We start from the raw sequence: 19,490 nt of genomic DNA on the forward strand, positions 1-19,490 counted from the left end.
TGAACCCTAGGGGATCTCTCTCAACACGACAAGTCCCAAAACAAACTCATATTCATACATAGTTGAGAACAATCCTAAAATACACACAACAACCAAACGCCTCCTTATAATCATCTCAGAACCATAGGGGCTACAAATAAATACAAATATAGACAACACGGAGAATACTTAAGGAATTATTTTGATTGTCATATTCCTTTTGATCACTTCAATTTAATTAATTTAATTTAATTTTGTGAACCTCATGAGTTAATTATTGGAAATTATTTAATTAATTGAATTTATTCTATTCATTTTGTAAATTATTCCTTTTCGCAAAGCAAGATCCCAACAATAGTTTTTCTACCATGATAATTACACTTGAGTGCTTAAAAGCATATACTTCCTGCGCTCCACTTCCGGCCACGAAGGATGGAGTCAGCACAAGCGCGTACGTGACATTGCAAAGGTGAGAGTCAAGCTCATGATCCTCTGTCTAAAACCTTACTTGTCATCAGGCAACCAAACTTATCAATCATGTGCTTCCTCTATATGGCAAGTCCCGTCTTCGATCCCCGAAGTAGCAACATCAGTCTCCTTACAAAGGTATGTAGGTATGTGTTTTTTGTAAAGCGCACCGAGGCGTCGTGGCGCTGTAGACCGCTGGGGAACCCGTCCTGGCTATCCCTGTGAGATGGTCCCTCATGGGTATCTCCAAGGTGAAACCAGGCATCCCCGGCGAATGTGGGGGGCCGTTGTGAAGATGAGGCAAGCTAATGCCCAGAGTTGCCGAGTGTGATCCCTCGTTAGAGTAGGCACCGAGGCGAGAATTATCGAGTCCGCTGGCCCTGGTCCAAGACCCTGCCGCGTCGGGAATTGAACCCTGGTCCCGGGCCGTCCTCTGCTTCCGGGTCTGCTGCCTCTAACCAGTGAGCCACACTACTCCACAAGGTAGCAATAAGAGCAACATAATCAGGACATTAATGTATAACAATCCCTACTGTTACCTAAAGTTATACTTATTAGATAATCATGATAAAAAACTGGACTGCCAATCCCTCCAACACCTCGTACTTTCCCTTTTCTGAACAACCTTTAAGTTCTTCAATTAAGCCAAGTCAACCATTCTAATTAGCATTACATTCGCAGAACTTAAAATGATCTCTTTCAAAAGGCAATCACTAGTCTAAAGTATCTATTACGCTTTACCATCCATTCCCGATTTTGCTTAAATAATTGAACCAATTATGTCATCAGGATGAAACATTAATACTGTCGGGCATAATTCCGCCCATATTTGCTTGTCCCTATTTTTAAACAAGACAACCTTACAGTCCTTTTATTTATTTATTCAAATCTGCCTAATAAAGACATTACACTCAACTTAACAGCACGATAGCCGCAGGACATAAAATACTCACAATAAAAGTTAACACCAGACAGATCCCACACACCGCTACACTTTGTAATGGAATGTTCTTTATGCACATGCCAATCTAAACATCACCATCATCTCACTCGTATAGTATGACATTATTCCATACCACAAAGAAACTGTTATTATTTCACCATAAAGACCCACATGCAGGGAGACATGAACAACCACATCTCCATTGACACTTATAGAGAAAAGCATTAACAACATAGAAACCAACACCTATAGTACCCAGCAGGACCCAGAGAAATGATAACTATTTTAAAGACTACATGAACATCATCGATTTGAGTATGAACTACTGTATGAATACAAGAAATGAAATGTATTGATCTGTTGTTATGCCTACACTGTTTTTTATTCCATCTCTCATAGTTATAGGCAAAAGGTGTACCTAAAACTCATATAAGAAGTTGAGCGAGTGAGCTCACTGATGAAGAGGGGTAAATAATTTGCTTACTCCCTACAAGCAACCTAAAAAGTAGCCAGCTTCACTTTGATACTGATGAAGTCCCATAGACCCATCAGGGCAACCGAGAGCCAAAACATGTCGACCTACCATGACCTAACACTAGGCGCGTGATCATTAACACATCCACCATAGCACCACTCACCCCTTTTATTATTGCCCCTTCCTTGTTAAAATGAAAGACCAAACAAAGGAATGGAGGTAATATTAACTTTGCTCACCTCTTTTTGACACTATTCATTCTCTAATCACAACTGTCTAAAAACCAGATGGTCTCTCTCCAGGTGGAGGAACGCAGATCACTTGGAGAACTGAACACTCACATGATGAAAGACACATTGATGATGCTAGTCACCTAAGCGACAGAGCGAAGAAGCAACATATACCGCACCCTGAGTTAAATGTGAATGAGGGTCTCCACAACACAAGATCATAAGACCCTGGCAAAAAACAGGACATGTGATTCATTCTCCTCTGATTCTGACAGTCATCTGTCTTTGGCATGTGTTTATTAATTACACTTCAAGGTAAAATGCAGTATTCATCTTTTCAACCTGAACATTCAGAGAGTAGTGGAGCTCTAGGCAAGTCTTTCATGTTTGATTGTGTCTCCTGTGTGCTCCAGATACTGGAAGTTGTTTCTGGTGGGCCCAGTAGGCCTCAGGAGATGGGCAATGGCGGCAAGATCATAATATTACCCACTAAAAGTCAGAGAGCGGAGGTGTTTATGTGGACGTTTTCTTTCCCTTCAAAGGCTTGGTAGTATGCAGTAAATATTCCTGTTTCTGCAGAATAACAGCATGTAAATGCATTTGCATGCATAGAACCCAACTGTTTAAATGTCCCATTTGCTCCGACACAGATGCTATTATCAAAAGCATCTCATGTTGCATAGTGGTGCACAATGCAGCAACAAATTCAAATTGTTTCTCAAGTGTGAGTATTTGTGCTTTTCCAGGGCTCGTCTTTCTGAGCTGGTGTGAATTGTGGTTTCTTTTTAAACTGCAGGAACTCATTACACAATGACGAGCGGAGGACCTGTTAACAGCACGAAACAGCTGCTGAAACTCCTGGACCAGTGTATTACTGAGGTTGAAGCATACAACAATTGTCATACCATTGCCAAGGTGCGTGAAAAGTGCAATGACCGCAAGAGGCACAGACGGGCATGCAGCATCAATATTTGAAAGTATATTTAATGTGATTTTATAATAAAGGAGACTGTGTATAGGTGGTATCAGAGTTACTCACAGTGGGCCCTATGTTAGAATTCCTGCATTGGCTCTTGCCCAAACATTGTGTGACTTTTTAATGACATTATCATCATGGTTCTCCAATACTTAATATATATACACAAAACAATGAAATACAAATTGTACACTGTGCTGTCTACTCTTGTGCTAATTACACTTTCCAACACCTATCACACAGGTCATGTATTCAGTCTGGACCCTGCATATCAAAACATAAAAAATATGAGATGCTTTTGTTGCAGTAGATATTCTCCGTAAAGTGCTCCAGTGATTCTTGAAATAGGTCCTTGCTATTAAGTACTCGAAAAATATATCCATTTCAATTGATGTATATTACCTACTGGCGGTCGCCAGTAGGTAGTTATAGTTAGGACCCTCTTTCCATAGGAAAACCGTAACATTCTATTTGGAATAACTTTGGCGCCGGTCGACGAATCCTCGCGAAATTTTCAAAACTAATGGGGCGCTACGCTCCGCTCCTACCCTGAAAGTCTCGGGGGGATTCGTCAAGCGGGGGCTGAGATAAAAGGGGGGTCCCAAAACGAGTTTTTCCCATGCATTTTTCCATAGGACCTTTAGTCCGAGCTACAGCCCGAACGGCTGAACTGAATTACTTGAAATTTGGCAGAGAGGTAGTCTTCAGGTCAAGGAAGTGCCTTTTGTAGTTTTGGTGTAAATCTGTTCAGTAGATTCTGAGAAAATAGCCTTTAAATCAATATATATATCTGAGCCAGCGTACGGTGCGCTTACGGTGCGCTTACCGTACGCGTACGGTGACGTGCGCGAGCGCGATTCTGATTGACTGTTAGATCCTAGTAAACATTCGAATCGGTCGAAACCAGGAAGCGGCGGCCGCCATTTTGTGTGTTTCACTCAGAAAAAAAAGGGTGATAACTTGAAAAGGAGGCAAGGAAGAGAGTTACAGACCCCCTAACATTTGAAAGGGGGTCAAAGAAGGACAGAAAAGTACAAAAAAAACATTTATTAATTTAAAAAAAAATCGCGGGGTACGCGTACGGTAAGCTTACCGTATGCGTACGGTAAACAAAAAATTAAAAATGAAATTAAATGCAGATTTAAGTGTTTAGATATTAGGGGGCTCTAAAAAGAGCCGTTGTGTTTATTGTGATTTTTTAGTGGTACCTACAAGTAAGTACCGATGCAGAGTCTAAGGTTCAAGAGGAAGACTCTGTTCCCTTCATCACTGAAGTGTACACCATCTCCTCTATAAATATCTTGCATGTCGTAACGCAAGTAAATGGAACCCATACCATAGTCACGGAGGAAAGCAGAAACAGATTTGTTGACGTGCTTTCTTGCTTTGTCAATCTGCGGACAGAAATGATTGGACCAGTTCCATTTTTGCCTTTGGCATATGTTAGAAAACACAAAGGCAGTTTTTGGGAAAAGTGAAAACAGTTGTGCAAAGGTCTCCTTCATAAGCATTTCCAGACCTACCCCAGTCAAAGTGCCTAGGTCATTGCCACCACAGTGCACTATTATGAGGTCAGGGTGTTGGATTTGCATGAAGGATTTCACCAATGGCATCAATTGGTGCCACTTTAACCCTCTCTGACCAATCCATTTAATGTCTACATTTGGCAAAGCAAGGTCTCTCACCATACCTGTTTTCTCTGCATACTTTTCACTCCAGAAGACATAGCTGTGCCCTACAATCCACACTGTGAACATCTTCAAAGGAGATCTGGATGCACTCAGGAGGTGTATTTCAGTAGAATGGGAAAAAAAATGAAAGACAGTTTGGAAATGGAGGCATACATATTTTTTTAAAATAAAAAGAACTCATTGGCTGTTTCACATCATTCTACACTAAAAACTAGGCTGTATGTGTAAATTTATAGAAGCATGTTTTGTATTGGTACAGAGAAATGTGTAATCAAAGAACAGTACTATGGATTTGCTGTTAAGTTTGAAAAGTCAAGCACTCTTGCTCCTTGAAAATGAAACATTGTGTGGCGAACTTCTGACCTGACTGTAGACGGCAGTGTTCCATGAGCTGTTGCTATGGTAGCAGGCAGAAGTCAAGTTGGGGGAAGGGTGCTAGGCAGAAGTCAAGTTGGGGGAAGGGTACTTTTGGAAAAGGGTTGGTTTTCAACCAATAGAAATGTGTGAATACATTTGAAAAAAAGGGGGAAGCACTGAGATTTGAACTTAACATGTATATGTGTGGAAAAAGAGAGGGAAACTTTGCCATTATCTGGTTCTGCTGAGAGGAGAGAGGTGTACAGAACAGAGATCCTGGCTCTCATAATCTGCTGTTTGAGTGCCACATTTCTATCACAACTAACTGATTATAAAGGTGAGTTAAGAGTTTGAGAGGGGATGTATATGGTAAATTAAGAAATGAATAATAGCATTGGAATTCCTTTTGTTGAAGTTGTGTTTATCATTTTGTGTTTTGGGAGAAATTTAAATGTGAGGAACATGTAAAATAATATGGACTATGTTTTCACCATAAAATAATGTGTATTATTAAAAATGAGGAATACTTTTAGGGTTTGAGGTTCCAGTCAGTAATGCAAATACATTCAGCGTCACTAAGGCTGGTTGCCCTTGCTGGAGTGTAGTCAGTCACCCAGGTTACACATGTTGCTGGTCTGAAAAAGCTGTTTGGACATGTGCTGTTTTCAGAATCTGAAAAGTGGATTAGAAATGTGTCAGATTGTAAAAGTACTTGTCACTTGCCAAAAAAAGCAGTAGTAAGTGTGCTTTCAAATTGGCAAAGAAATTTCGTTTTGTGACTAATATGAAAACATGACTCTGTGTGCAAAGAGGAATTACGGGCAGATATTTATTGTGTTTTGCTCTGGTAATTTTACAGTTGCATTAGTAGGAAAGGGGGAACTATTTTTTTTGTGTGCAGAAGCAGACTCTTAACACAGCCAACTGCTTATCCTGTGGAATCATGCACAGTATTTACAACTGAGTGGGGTTTGAGGTTGCAGTCAGTAATGCAAATACATTCAGCGTCACTAAGGCTGGTTGCACTTGCTGGAGTGAAGTCAGTCACCCAGGTTACACATGTTGCTGGTCTGAAAAAGCTGTTTGGACATGTGCTTTGTTGAGAATTTGAAAAGTGGATTAGAAATGTGTCAGATTGTAAAAGTACTTATCACTTGCCAAAAAAAAGAGTAGTAAGTGTGCTTTCAAATTGGCAAAGAAAGTTCGTTTTCGGCCTAATATGAAAACATGACTCTGTGTGCAAAGAGGAATTACAGGCAGAGATTTATTGTGTTTTGCTCTGGTAATTTTACAGTTGCATTAATAGGAAAGGGGGAACTATTTTTTTTGTGCAGAAGCAGACTCTTAACACACAGCCAACTGCTTATGCTGTGGAATCATGCACAGTATTTACAACTGAGTGGGGTTTGAGGTTGCAGTCAGTAATGCAAATACATTCAGCATCACTAAGGCTGGTTGCCCTTGCTGGAGTGAAGTCAGTCACCCAGGTTACACATGTTGCTGGTCTGAAAAAGCTGTTTGGACATGTGCTTTGTTGAGAATTTGAAAAGTGGATTAGAAATGTGTCAGATTGTAAAAGTACTTATCACTTGCCAAAAAAAAAGAGTAGTAAGTGTGCTTTCAAATTGGCAAAGAAATTTCGTTTTCGGCCTAATATGAAAACATGACTCTGTGTGCAAAGAGGAATTACAGGCAGAGATTTATTGCGTATTACTCTGGTAATTTTACAGTTGCATAAGTAGGAAAGGGGGAACTATTTTTTTTGTGCAGAAGCAGACTCTTAACACACAGCCAACTGCTTATCCTGTGGAATCATGCACAGTATTTACAACTGAGTGGGGTTTGAGGTTGCAGTCAGTAATGCAAATACATTCAGCATCACTAAGGCTGGTTGCCCTTGCTGGAGTGAAGTCAGTCACCCAGGTTACACATGTTGCTGGTCTGAAAAAGCTGTTTGGACATGTGCTTTGTTGAGAATTTGAAAAGTGGATTAGAAATGTGTCAGATTGTAAAAGTACTTATCACTTGCCAAAAAAAAAGAGTAGTAAGTGTGCTTTCAAATTGGCAAAGAAATTTCGTTTTCGGCCTAATATGAAAACATGACTCTGTGTGCAAAGAGGAATTACAGGCAGAGATTTATTGCGTATTACTCTGGTAATTTTACAGTTGCATAAGTAGGAAAGGGGGAACTATTTTTTTGGTGCAGAAGCAGACTCGTAGCACACAGCCAGCTGCTTATCCTGTGGAATCATGCACAGTATTCACAACCAAGTGGGGTTTGAGGTTGCAGTCAGTAATGCAAATACATTCAGCATCACTAAGGCTGGTTGCCCTTGCTGGAGTGAAGTCAGTCACCCAGGTTACACATGTTTCTGGTCTGAAAAAGCTGTTTGGACATGTGCTTTTTTGAGAATCTGAAAAGTGGATTAGAAATGTGTCAGATTGTAAAAGTACTTATCACTTGCCAAAAAAAAGAGTAGTAAGTGTGCTTTCAAATTGGCAAAGAAATTTCGTTTTCTGTCTAATATGAAAACATGACTCTGTGTGCAAAGAGGAATTACAGGCAGAGATTTATTGCGTATTGCTCTGGTAATTTTACAGTTGCATAATTAGGAAAGGGGGAACTATTTTTTTTGTGCAGAAGCAGACTCGTAGCACACAGCCAGCTGCTTATCCTGTGGAATCATGTACAGTATTCACAACCGAGTGGGGTTTGAGGTTGCAGTCAGTAATGCAAATACATTCAGCATCACTAAGGCTGGTTGCCCTTGCTGGAGTGAAGTCAGTCACCCAGGTTACACATGTTGCTGGTCTGAAAAAGCTGTTTGGACATGTGCTTTGTTGAGAATTTGAAAAGTGGATTAGAAATGTGTCAGATTGTAAAAGTACTTATCACTTGCCAAAAAAAAAGAGTAGTAAGTGTGCTTTCAAATTGGCAAAGAAATTTCGTTTTCGGCCTAATATGAAAACATGACTCTGTGTGCAAAGAGGAATTACAGGCAGAGATTTATTGCGTATTGCTCTGGTAATTTTACAGTTGCATTAGTAGGAAAGGGGGAGCTATTTTTTTTGTGCAGAAGCAGACTCTTAGCACACAGCCAGCTGCTTATCCTGTGGAATCATGCACAGTATTCACAACCGAGTGGGGTTTGAGGTTGCAGTCAGTAATGCAAATACATTCAGCATCACTGAGGCTGGTTGCCCTTGCTGGAGTGTAGTCAGTCACCCAGGTTACACATGTTGCTGGTCTGAAAAAGCTGTTTGGACATGTGCTTTGTTGAGAATCTGAAAAGTGGATTAGAAATGTGTCAGACTGTAAAAGTACTTATCACTTGCCAAAAAAAAGAGTAGTAAGTGTGCTTTCAAATTGGCAAAGAAATTTCGTTTTCTGTCTAATATGAAAACATGACTCTGTGTGCAAAGAGGAATTACAGGCAGAGATTTATTGCGTATTGCTCTGGTAATTTTACAGTTGCATTAGTAGGAAAGGGGGAACTATTTTTTTTGTGCAGAAGCAGACTCTTAGCACACAGCCAGTTGCTTATCCTGTGGAATCATGCACAGTATTCACAACCGAGTGGGGTTTGAGGTTGCAGTCAGTAATGCAAATACATTCAGCATCACTAAGGCTGGTTGCCCATGCTGGAGTGAAGTCAGTCACCCAGGTTACACATGTTTCTGGTCTGAAAAAGCTGTTTGGACATGTGCTTTTTTGAGAATCTGAAAAGTGGATTAGAAATGTGTCAGATTGTAAAAGTACTTATCACTTGCCAAAAAAAAGAGTAGTAAGTGTGCTTTCAAATTGGCAAATAAATTTCGTTTTCTGTCTAATATGAAAACATGACTCTGTGTGCAAAGAGGAATTACAGGCAGAGATTTATTGCGTATTGCTTTGGTAATTTTACAGTTGCATTAGTAGGAAAGGGGGAACTATTTTTTTTGTGCAGAAGCAGACTCTTAGCTCACAGCCAGCTGCTTATCCTGTGGAATCATGCACAGTATTTACAACTGAGTGGGGTTTGAGGTTGCAGTCAGTAATACAAAAATACATTCAGCGTCACTAAGGCTGGTTGCCCTTGCTGGAGTGAAGTCAGTCACCCAGGTTACACATGTTGCTGGTCTGAAAAAGCTGTTTGGACATGTGCTTTGTTGAGAATTTGAAAAGTGGATTAGAAATGTGTCAGATTGTAAAAGTACTTATCACTTGCCAAAAAAAAGAGTAGTAAGTGTGCTTTCAATTTGGTAAAGAAATTTCGTTTTCGGCCTAATATGAAAACATGACTCTGTGTGGAAAGAGGAATTACAGGCAGAGATTTATTGCATATTGCTCTGGTAATTTTACAGTTGCATAAATAGGAAAGGGGGAACTATTTTTTTGGTGCAGAAGCAGACTCTTAGCACACAGCCAGTTGCTTATCCTGTGGAATCATGCACAGTATTCACAACCGAGTGGGGTTTGAGGTTCCAGTCAGTAATGCAAATACATTCACCATCACTAAGGCTGGTTGCCCTTGCTGGAGTGTAGTCAGTCACCCAGGTTACACATGTTGCTGGTCTAAAAAAGCTGTTTGGACATGTGCTTTTTTGAGAATCTGAAAAGTGGATTAGAAATGTGTCAGATTGTAAAAGTACTTATCACTTGCCAAAAAAACAGTAGGAAGTGTGCTTTCAAATTGGCAAAGAAATTTCGTTTTCGGCCTAATATGAAATCATGACTCTGTGTGTACACAGGAATTGTTTTTAGATATTTAATTTGTGATGTTGTTATTGTGATTTTCACTTGTAGGAAAGGGGTACTTAGTATTTTAAGATTTGAAAAGATCATAAAAAATGTAGTAATATATTTAAATAAAATAAAGATTTTTTTTTTTTAGTTTTTTTCAGGTATTGCTGAAGAGCAGTGAACAAAATTTAAGATGCCTACAAAATCAAGAGTAAGGAAAAACCAGAAAAAAAAATATATTTGAAGACAACTGGAGGACCTAAGTTACCTGGAGATGCTCATGTTGGGAAAAAAAGAAAGTCTTCTGGTAAGCAAACAAAAGATTTTTTAAAGAACATCTTCAAAAGAAGGAAAAATTTACAAAATGTCTGTACTGGAAAGAATGTTTTAAATAGGAAAGAAAAGGAAAAAATTGAGCATTTAGTTAATGCAAATATACCTTCAGAAACTATAAAGATTTTTTTAAACAGAAAAACAGCGTTTAAAGAGATACGTAGAAAAATGTTTCAGAGAAGGGTTATGTCCAATTTGATAAAGGATGTGAAGAAATATAAGCAAAAGGCAAAATTTTATAAGAGAAAAAAAGAAATTGAAGCCATTGCAGCTAAGGCATTAGAATTAAAAAGGAAACTATTCATTTTAATTTTGAATAGGATGCGTACATTAGATAAAATGGTCAATGTACTGAAATCACAAAGCAAAAGGAAAAGAGAAGTGAAAAGAACAAACTTTTGTAAAGTGTTTTTAGGAGAATGGATGCATAGTTCAAGTAGTGAACCTTTTTTTAATGAAGAGAGTTATTTTCAAAGTAATAGTTTGCTGCATGCAGTTGACACCAGAGGTCGTGCTTACGAAGTGAAAAATGGTTGTATAATGGAGAAGGAGAAAATGGTTCCAAGAGATGAGGTACAAGTGATGGCAGATGAGGCTATGGGGAGACGTCCTAAAGCCCCAGTGTACACTTGGAATTGTAGTAGTATTTGCACTGTGCGTCAGGAATCTATTGATAAATTTCGTGAGTTTCTAAGAGAATATAGTAAAAAAAGTGTAAAACAGAAGATTAAGGTGCTTCAAAGTCTAGATCCATGCCGAGTGAGAGAGAATACTGGTTTGCAGGGTCATTCTCTGGCTTGTCTATCTAGAAAAGTGTGTAAAAGTGTTTTTCATCATTTTAGGATGCTGGCTGTTCATCATACTGAAATGAGAAAGTTTGTGAGATGGTTGTATTTTGCTAAAAGTCCAGCAATAAAGTTAGATGAATTGAATAGGGCTCTGTTCCGTGGGTCAGTATCAGATGTAGAGAAGGTTATTGATGAAATTCAGTTTTGTTACTTTGGTCCTGAACAAGACAGTGCAGAAAAGGACACAGTAAATGAGGAAGAAGTGGAAGAGAATGTAGAACCATTTGTAAGTAAGACATTTAATGATCACATAACAAAATTTGAAAAAATCTCTAATGAATGACCAAATATTACTTGTATTTGTTACCGCAGAACTCATTATAGAAAACAAACCAGGTATGTTGATCTCTATAGAAAAAGTGAAAATGAAGATAATTATAAGTGGAAGGATTTTGCCACATATATATTTCTTGAAAATTGTTTTGAATTGGGTGAAGTTCAGCGTATTTGTAAATACTGTTACAACAAAATAGAAGAAAATAGAATGCCGACCAGAGCTGTACATAATAATTTAGAATTGGATGCTATTCCTGCCGAACTTTCAGAATTAAATACATATGAGTCTATACTTATTCAATGTGTTCATCCGTTCCAGACCATAGTACGTATGGAGCCAAAAACTGGTAAATTACCTCCTTCAGATTTACTGAGAGGTTTAAAAGGAAGAGTGGTGTATTTGCCCTTGGATTTGAAAAAAAATATGGAAACTATTGATGCAGATACTTTGGAAAGTGAACCATTACTTATTCTGGTTAATGGTGTACCTACAAAGAATAAGAAGATTTGGCAGGAGCTGGTGGATGTACGAAAAGTACAAAGAGCAAATTTGTATTTGAAAAAAAATAATAAATGGTATGAATCAATTTATATAGAAGAAGAAGAAGAAGAAGAAGATTTACAAGAAGACACAGAAACACCAACTGGTCAAATTGAAAAAGTGGACAAGTCAAAGGAAGAAGAAATTTATGAACATTTTAGCATACATCCTCTTCATTCAAAAGAAGTTATGGGAGACACTATTGATCTGTTTCAGATAAAGAAAGCAAAAGGAACTCCTGTGAGTGTATGGGAGGAGAGCTTGGAAGCTCGATGTTTTCCCCAGCTGTTTCCTACAGGAAAAGGAGGACGATACGATGAACGTCCAGAACAGATTCCAGCTTCTGAGTATCGAACTACAAGACTATATGCAGAAGATCCCAGATTTCGACAAAGTATTCCTTATTTGTTCCATCTTTTATTTGAAAGCGACTTGTCTGCATTGTCTTATGCAGTAAATCACATTTTAAAAAGTGGAGTACATTTACAAAATGTGTCTGCTAAGGATTTTATGGAGAAAGTGCAGCACCGAGATGATCATTTGGAAACACAACTGATCAATATGATGGCTTGTCAGCGTGGGACAAATGAATATTGGTACCGACGCCATGGTGAATTAAAATGCATGTTACGGAATTTAGGAACACCAACATGGTTCCTTACCCTAAGCTGTGCCGAGTACGCTTGGGATGATTTACTGGATTTTCTACGAGAGGCAAATTCAAACATTAAAAACATCGAATACAAGACAGCAGGAGAACTGTGCTCATTGGATCCGGTTAATGTTTGCAGATATTTCAATCATAGATTTGAGGCCATGATGTGCTTCATCTGCAATAAAAAAAATCCACCTCTTGGAGAAGTTGTGGATTTCTTTTGGAGAAAAGAGTACCAAGCAAGAGGTGCTCCTCATATTCATATGCTGTTGTGGATCAAGGATGCCCCAAAGTTTGGAACAGATACTGATGAAGCAGTGTTATCTTTCATTGAAGAATATGCAACATGTGCTATACCAAAAAGCACAGAAGATAAAAAGTTAAAGGAGCAAGTTTTACGTTTCCAAAGTCATCGGTGTGGAAAATACTGTCGACGGAAATACAAGAGCAAAGATAAATACTACACTAAATGTCGATTTGGATTTCCTAGACCTGTTCTTTCAAATGGAAGAGTAAACAGTTTTATGTCATCTGTGAGACATACTATTACAAGAAAATCACCTAAGAATACCTACAACCTTAAAAGAAAAGAAGAATCAAAAAATATAAATGACTACAACCCAGTCATTTTATCCATGTGGAATGCTAACATGGATATACAGTATGTAGCTGACAATTCCATTGCTGTTGCTCGATATGTAACGTCTTACATTACGAAATCAGAAAAAACAGAATTGAAGGAAATGTGGGAAGAGATTTCTCACGAGAAGACTGTCAGTAAGAAGCTGTACAGTTTCAGTTTAAAGATGTTATCGCATCGAGAAATTGGATCCTACGAATGTTCAGATAGGTTATCTTCTGCAAGTCTCTACTCTAAATCAAGAAGAATAATTTGGGCAAGTTTAGGCCTTGCAGCAATGAGAAATCGGGTACTGAAATCTGTTGGAGAAATTGAATATTTGGCCGAGAATGACCCAGAAAGTACAGATATTTTGAAATCAAACATGTTGGACACATATTATCCCAAGAGAAGTTATCATCTGGAGAACATGTGTCTCTATGAAGTGCTGCAGAACTACATTTATTCACGGAAAGCCGCAGAAGACATCAACAATGGAAAGTATAAAGTCATTGGTGAGGAAGGATGTTTGGTGAAGCAAACAAAAGGAAGTTTGATAAATCACAGGAGGCTCAGTTGCGACACTACTGAGAAAAAGGAATTTTATTACTTGGCTCTTTTACAGCTGTTTAAACCATGGCGCACAGAGGATGAACTACTGGGAGAATTTCAAAGCTATGAAGATTCCTTTAATGCTTGCAAAGACAGCATACAATGCAGTACATTCACAACTTATGTGCAAATGTTAAATGAAGAAATTGAACAGGAAACTACAATTGCAGCTGAAGTAGCTAGAGACAGTTCTCAAGTCAGCCAAAGTTCAGAAACACTCAGTCAAGATCCCCTAGGACAACCAATCGTTGAAAATGAAGCTACAATAGCCATGAATGAAGTGGAAATGGCTATGAATCAAGCTCAAGAAGAATTTATAGACTTACCAAATTTGGAAAGACAACTGAATGAAGAGCAGCAACAAATTTATGAAGAGATCACAAACAAAATTGATCACGGATTACTACATGAAAAAAAACGAGTGCTCATGCACATCATTTCATCCAATCAGGATGTATGTAAGCGGAGAAGCTGGAACTGGAAAAAGTTTCTTAATAAAAGTCATCAGAAACTACCTAAAGCAAAAAACGGATTCAACTTTGTCTTGTGTGGTTACTGCTCCAACTGGGTTAGCAGCATATAACATAAAAGGAATCACCTTACATCGTTTGCTAATGTTACCAGTGGAGCATGAGAACAAAATACAATACCACAGGCTAACTGGAGAAGCATGCTTGGAAGTTTCAAGAGTATTGAAGAAGATGCAAGTTCTCATTATTGATGAGGTGAGCATGGTATCAAACTTAATGCTTGCCTTTGTGCATTTAAGAATGCAACAAATTCTTAAGAGAGACTATGACGTGTTATTTGGTGGAAAACATGTCATAGTTTTTGGGGATCTTCTACAGCTCACTCCAGTTAAAGGACAACCAGTGTTTAATACTGTGACACATGAAGACACAAAGAAGTCATTGGGAAGCATCGGTAATGCAAATATTTGGTCCTTCTTTGAGTACAAGGAACTTACTACTAATATGAGACAAGCAAACAATGAAGAATATGGAAGTATTCTGAAAGATATGAGAATAGGAGTACTCACTGAAGCTGGTAAAAAAGCATTACAGAGTCGGTTGCTACATAATTTATTTCCAAAGGAAGAAATAGTTGCAGAGAAGATATACAAGAACATTGCAGAAAAGAAAAGTGTCATCTGCTTAATGCCAACTCTACATGAATGCTCAATATTCAATGAGGAGCTTTTGAAATTGGAAAAGGAAGATATCAGGAAATTGGAAGCAGTGGACAAAATTCAGGATGGAAGAATTACTATCACATTAACAGGCAAACTGAAAAATAAATTGGATTCACTAGAGAAGAACATTTCCAAAACTGCTGGATTAGAAAAAAATCTATATGTTTGCATGAACTGTAGAGTATTTTTAAGGAGAAATTTGGATGTTGAAAAAGGTTTAGTTAATGGAGCTATGGGAAGAGTTGTAGGTTTTATTAATTATCAGAAGATGGAATTGAATGTTTAAAAATAAAATTTGATCAGATAGAAGAAGTTATAGACATTTGTCGTTGTACAGTTCGTTTTATGCTTGTGAAAGACTTATATGTACAACGGAAACAGTTTCCGTTTTCTCTAGCATATGCTGTAACTATTCACAAGTCTCAAGGATTGACTGTAGATTGTGCATTTGTAAACATTGGTTCAACTGTGTTCAAAGAAGGTATGGCTTATGTAGCTTTGTCACTAGTGAAAACATTATCTGGTTTTTTCATGATAGACTTTGATGATTCAAAAGTTAGTGCAGATACAAACTGTGTAAAGGAGTATAATAGATTAAGAAGAACCTATGCTCCTCATTTAGGTCAGTATCCTGTGTTGGAGAAACGTGTAGTTTCTCGAAAAAGGAGAATTGAGAATATCTGTAATGAGGATGTAGAGAGGAGGAAAAAAAAGAGGAGTGATGTAATTGCAAGCAAAAAGAAAAAGGTAAATGTTGAAGAGGTTGTAGGTTGCCATTTTGAAAATAGCTCTGGTGTCAACTGCTACGCTAATGTAGTGCTGAATGTTATATTTTATCTGGAAAGTTTGCAAGAGCAGATATTAGTAAATCAGGGAAAAAGATTCTGTTCTGAGTTGAGTCTCCTTTTTCAAAAGCTGAGTAATGATAAAACTCAAATAGAAAGTGCTACTGAAATTAGAAAACTTTTAGATGTATGTTCAGGACGAACACAGTTTTCTCAAAATGTACAGCAAGATGCACAGGAATTTTTGATGTTTTTTCTTCAGGTACTGGAAGAAGAAGAAGGGGTACACATTGAAAATTTGTTTGGTCTCTCTTATAAATGGGAACATAGTTGTGAAAACTGTTTCCATACATGTGGCTCTAATGTGGATTCTGAAAGGTTTATTTATTTAACATTGCCAGAGTGTAAAACAGTCACTTTTGCTAAATTAGTTAAAGATGCTAATCATAGCATGGAATGCAGTGAGTGTAAATCTGAAATGTTTTCAACGTTAATTTTAAAGAAATACGGACAGTATGTAATTTTAATGATGCAACGATGTAAAGCTGATGGTTCAAAATTAGATACTTTAATAAAGAAGTTTACAGGACAGCAATTATCAATTTCAGGAAAAACTTTTGTAACAGTTGCAATAATTTTCCATGATGGACCTACTGTTACTTCTGGACATTACACAGTTTATCTTAAATGTGAAAAAGGCTGGACAATGTGTAATGATTCACAATTAATTTTCAAGCAACGTTTGCCTTTTGATTTAGCAAATTCCTATCTAATCTTCCTGAAACCAAAATTTTAGAGAAACTTGGCAAGATCTGTACAAAACAATTTTACCATTTTATTGGATTACTATTGGAATTTTCAAATTAAAAGATTTTAAAAATTATCATTTGGCCTAAAGGAAAGGTAACCAATTATATTGTGGACTTATATAATTCTTAATTAATGTTTCGGAAAACAACATTTTAGAGTGAATCGGTAACATCTGTACAATTTAAATTTTTGTATTTTCTTGGATTACCGTTGGAAATTTAATCAACAAAGATTTTTAAAATTACCATTTGGCCTAAAGGAAAGGTATCCAATTGTATTGTGGACTTAATTAAATCCTAATTAATGTTTCAGAAACCAAAATTTTATTGAGAATCGGTTACATCTGTACAATTTAAATTTTGGAATTTTATTGGATTATCGTTGGAAATTTAATCAAAAATTAATTTCTAAAATTAACATTTGGCCTAAAAGAAAGGAAACTAGATGTTTTGTGGATTTATTTGAGATATATTATTTTTGAGATTATGCTTCTGTAAGAAAATTGTCAGACGGTATTTTTTAGAAATTGTTTTTGTTATTAGATGATATTTTTAATGAATAATATTTTGCATTTCGATAATGTTATGTTTAACTGAGAAGAGATTCTGGGCTTTTTTTAAACAATCTTTGAGATTGTTATTTTTTTTTTGCCCGCTGTTAAGTGATGAATGCAATTGCTTTCACGATTTATAGTGAAATGCAATATATTCTGAAAACAGCAAAAAAAAGGCAAAAAATGTTTTTTGAAAATATGTAAATATGTGTACTGTATTATAAAATGTTTTATTAAATATTAATACTTTTTTCTTTTTTTTCAGATTGAGATAGAAAATTTACGAAAACTTGAACCATTTTTATAGCAATTAAAATTAAATTTTAATGAATAAATAAATCTTTGAGTGGGTATGGTAAGTCAGAAATGTCATGGTCCCTTTTTTCCAGTTCTCCACAATCACATTTTCAGTTTTTCATTGTAGTCTCTCATGGATCTTGTAATGTGATAATTGATTTTTAGTGTTTTTAAAAAAAAAAAAAAAAAAAATTACGCGTACCGTGCGCGTACGGTAAAAAAAAAATCAAAAAAAAGTTTTAAAACCATATATGAAAAATAGTTGAAAGGTAAGGTTGGCTCTTACAAGAGCCGTTGTGTTCATGCAGGGACAGAGGAAAGAAAGAATGGGAATATTAGTCGGTACGACAAATGTGCTGATCTATTTTATTGTTCACTAGGGAAACACTGGTCTCCCTATGACAAATTAGATCATGACAAGTGGCGCACCGTATTTCAACCCTCGTAAACCGATGGTTTGTTTCCAGAGGAGTAGAAAAAGGAGATGCTCCCCCCACAGATGAAGGGCTCACCTGACCTGCCGAAGATGAACTCGGCCCTGCAGATGATGGACCAGGCTGAGCTGCTGTGGATGTGCTTGGTTGACTTACTGAAGGGTTACCTTCAGTATGTCGAGCATGTGTCCTACCGTGTACATCTTTAAGGTGTCTCAACATGGTGTGATTCCCGAAGGAATACTTCTTGTTGGGATTCCCTCTTGAAAGTACACGGCCACAAAGCTTACAAGTCACTAAGGGTGCATTTACCTTTTTCTTGTCCTCTGGAAAAGAAAAATACTCCTTCTCTGCCTCAAGGTAGTGCTGCTAGGCTCACTCTCAGAAGAGCTCTGCTGTTCTGCCATCGTATCACAAAGACAACCCAGCTCCTTCTCCTAAGGGATCACAAGCAGAAATGAGGGGAATGGGTGTGGTGTAGGAGAGTTCTAGAACTGAAAGTAGTAAAAACCAATCAAAAGTGTTGTTTCTTGATCACATGACCCAACGTGCGCGTACGGTGCTCTTACGGTGCGCTTACGGCAAAAGTGCGCATGCGCGTAAAAAAGACACGCGCACGCGCGCATGCGCAAAACAGGCACGTCCCTTCACTTCCGCGTAACATCCGCGTGCAGCGTACGCGTTACGCGCTGCGTACGCGTGACGTAAGTCTACGCAAATTGCGTAAATGAACGCAAACAGCGTAGAAATCTAACGTAATAAAATCAAGCTGTGCGCTTACCATACGCGCACGTTAAAAAAAAACTAAAAAAAAAAAAAAAGGGGAATTTAAAAAACACTATGTTATACTAATAAATCTTACCAGTTTAGTTTAAAAAAAAGGTAAAAATAAAAAATATATTGTAGAATTTTTAAAATTTAACCATAGTCTTTACAAAATGATAGAAAATTAAAATAAAAATATGTATAAAACATTGCAAAAAAAAAAAAAAAAAAAAAAGGTAAATATAAGAATTAGCATTTAAAAAACCTTGCAAATTCACTGAAAAAACCATGGGTGTCACACACGTTATAGTTAGGAATTAGCATTTAAAAAACCTTAGAAATTCAATGAAAAAACCAAAGGTTTCACACATGTTATAGTTAGCTGGACATTTCACTCGTAAAAAACCAATGAAATTCCCCCGTTATAGTTAGTTCAGCTAACTATAACTCGCGCACCCGCAATGCACTACTGATGATGTCACATATTACATCACTCATGACATGGTCACTGACATCACTCATGACATCACTGATGACATCTCAAATGACATCACTGATGACATCACTGATGACATCATCCTTGTGATAGAGTGGCAGACCTCCTCTTCCCCTAATATTACATCCAGTGAATGTGTGTTTGTCTAAAAATTAAATATGTTTTATATATGTATATCTCAAGGTCAATGGAAGAATAAATGGGTATATAAGTGTCTAAATGGATGATTTGTTTTTGAAAAATTGATAGTGTAACTGACTGATTAAGTGTATCATAGTGAATACATGGCTTACTGAGTAATGTTTAAATATGTAAATATCTGTATCAGTCTCTCACTTTGTGTATAAGTGGCTGCATGGGTTGGTGAGTAGCTTCATGGGTGTCTATATAGGTTATTGGTTGTTTTTTTGAGTATCAGTCTGAGTGTCTGCA

The sequence above is a fragment of the Triturus cristatus genome, chromosome 12, assembly GCF_964204655.1.
Source record: "Triturus cristatus chromosome 12, aTriCri1.1, whole genome shotgun sequence".
In the NCBI taxonomy this organism is placed as follows: Eukaryota; Metazoa; Chordata; class Amphibia; order Caudata; family Salamandridae; genus Triturus; species Triturus cristatus.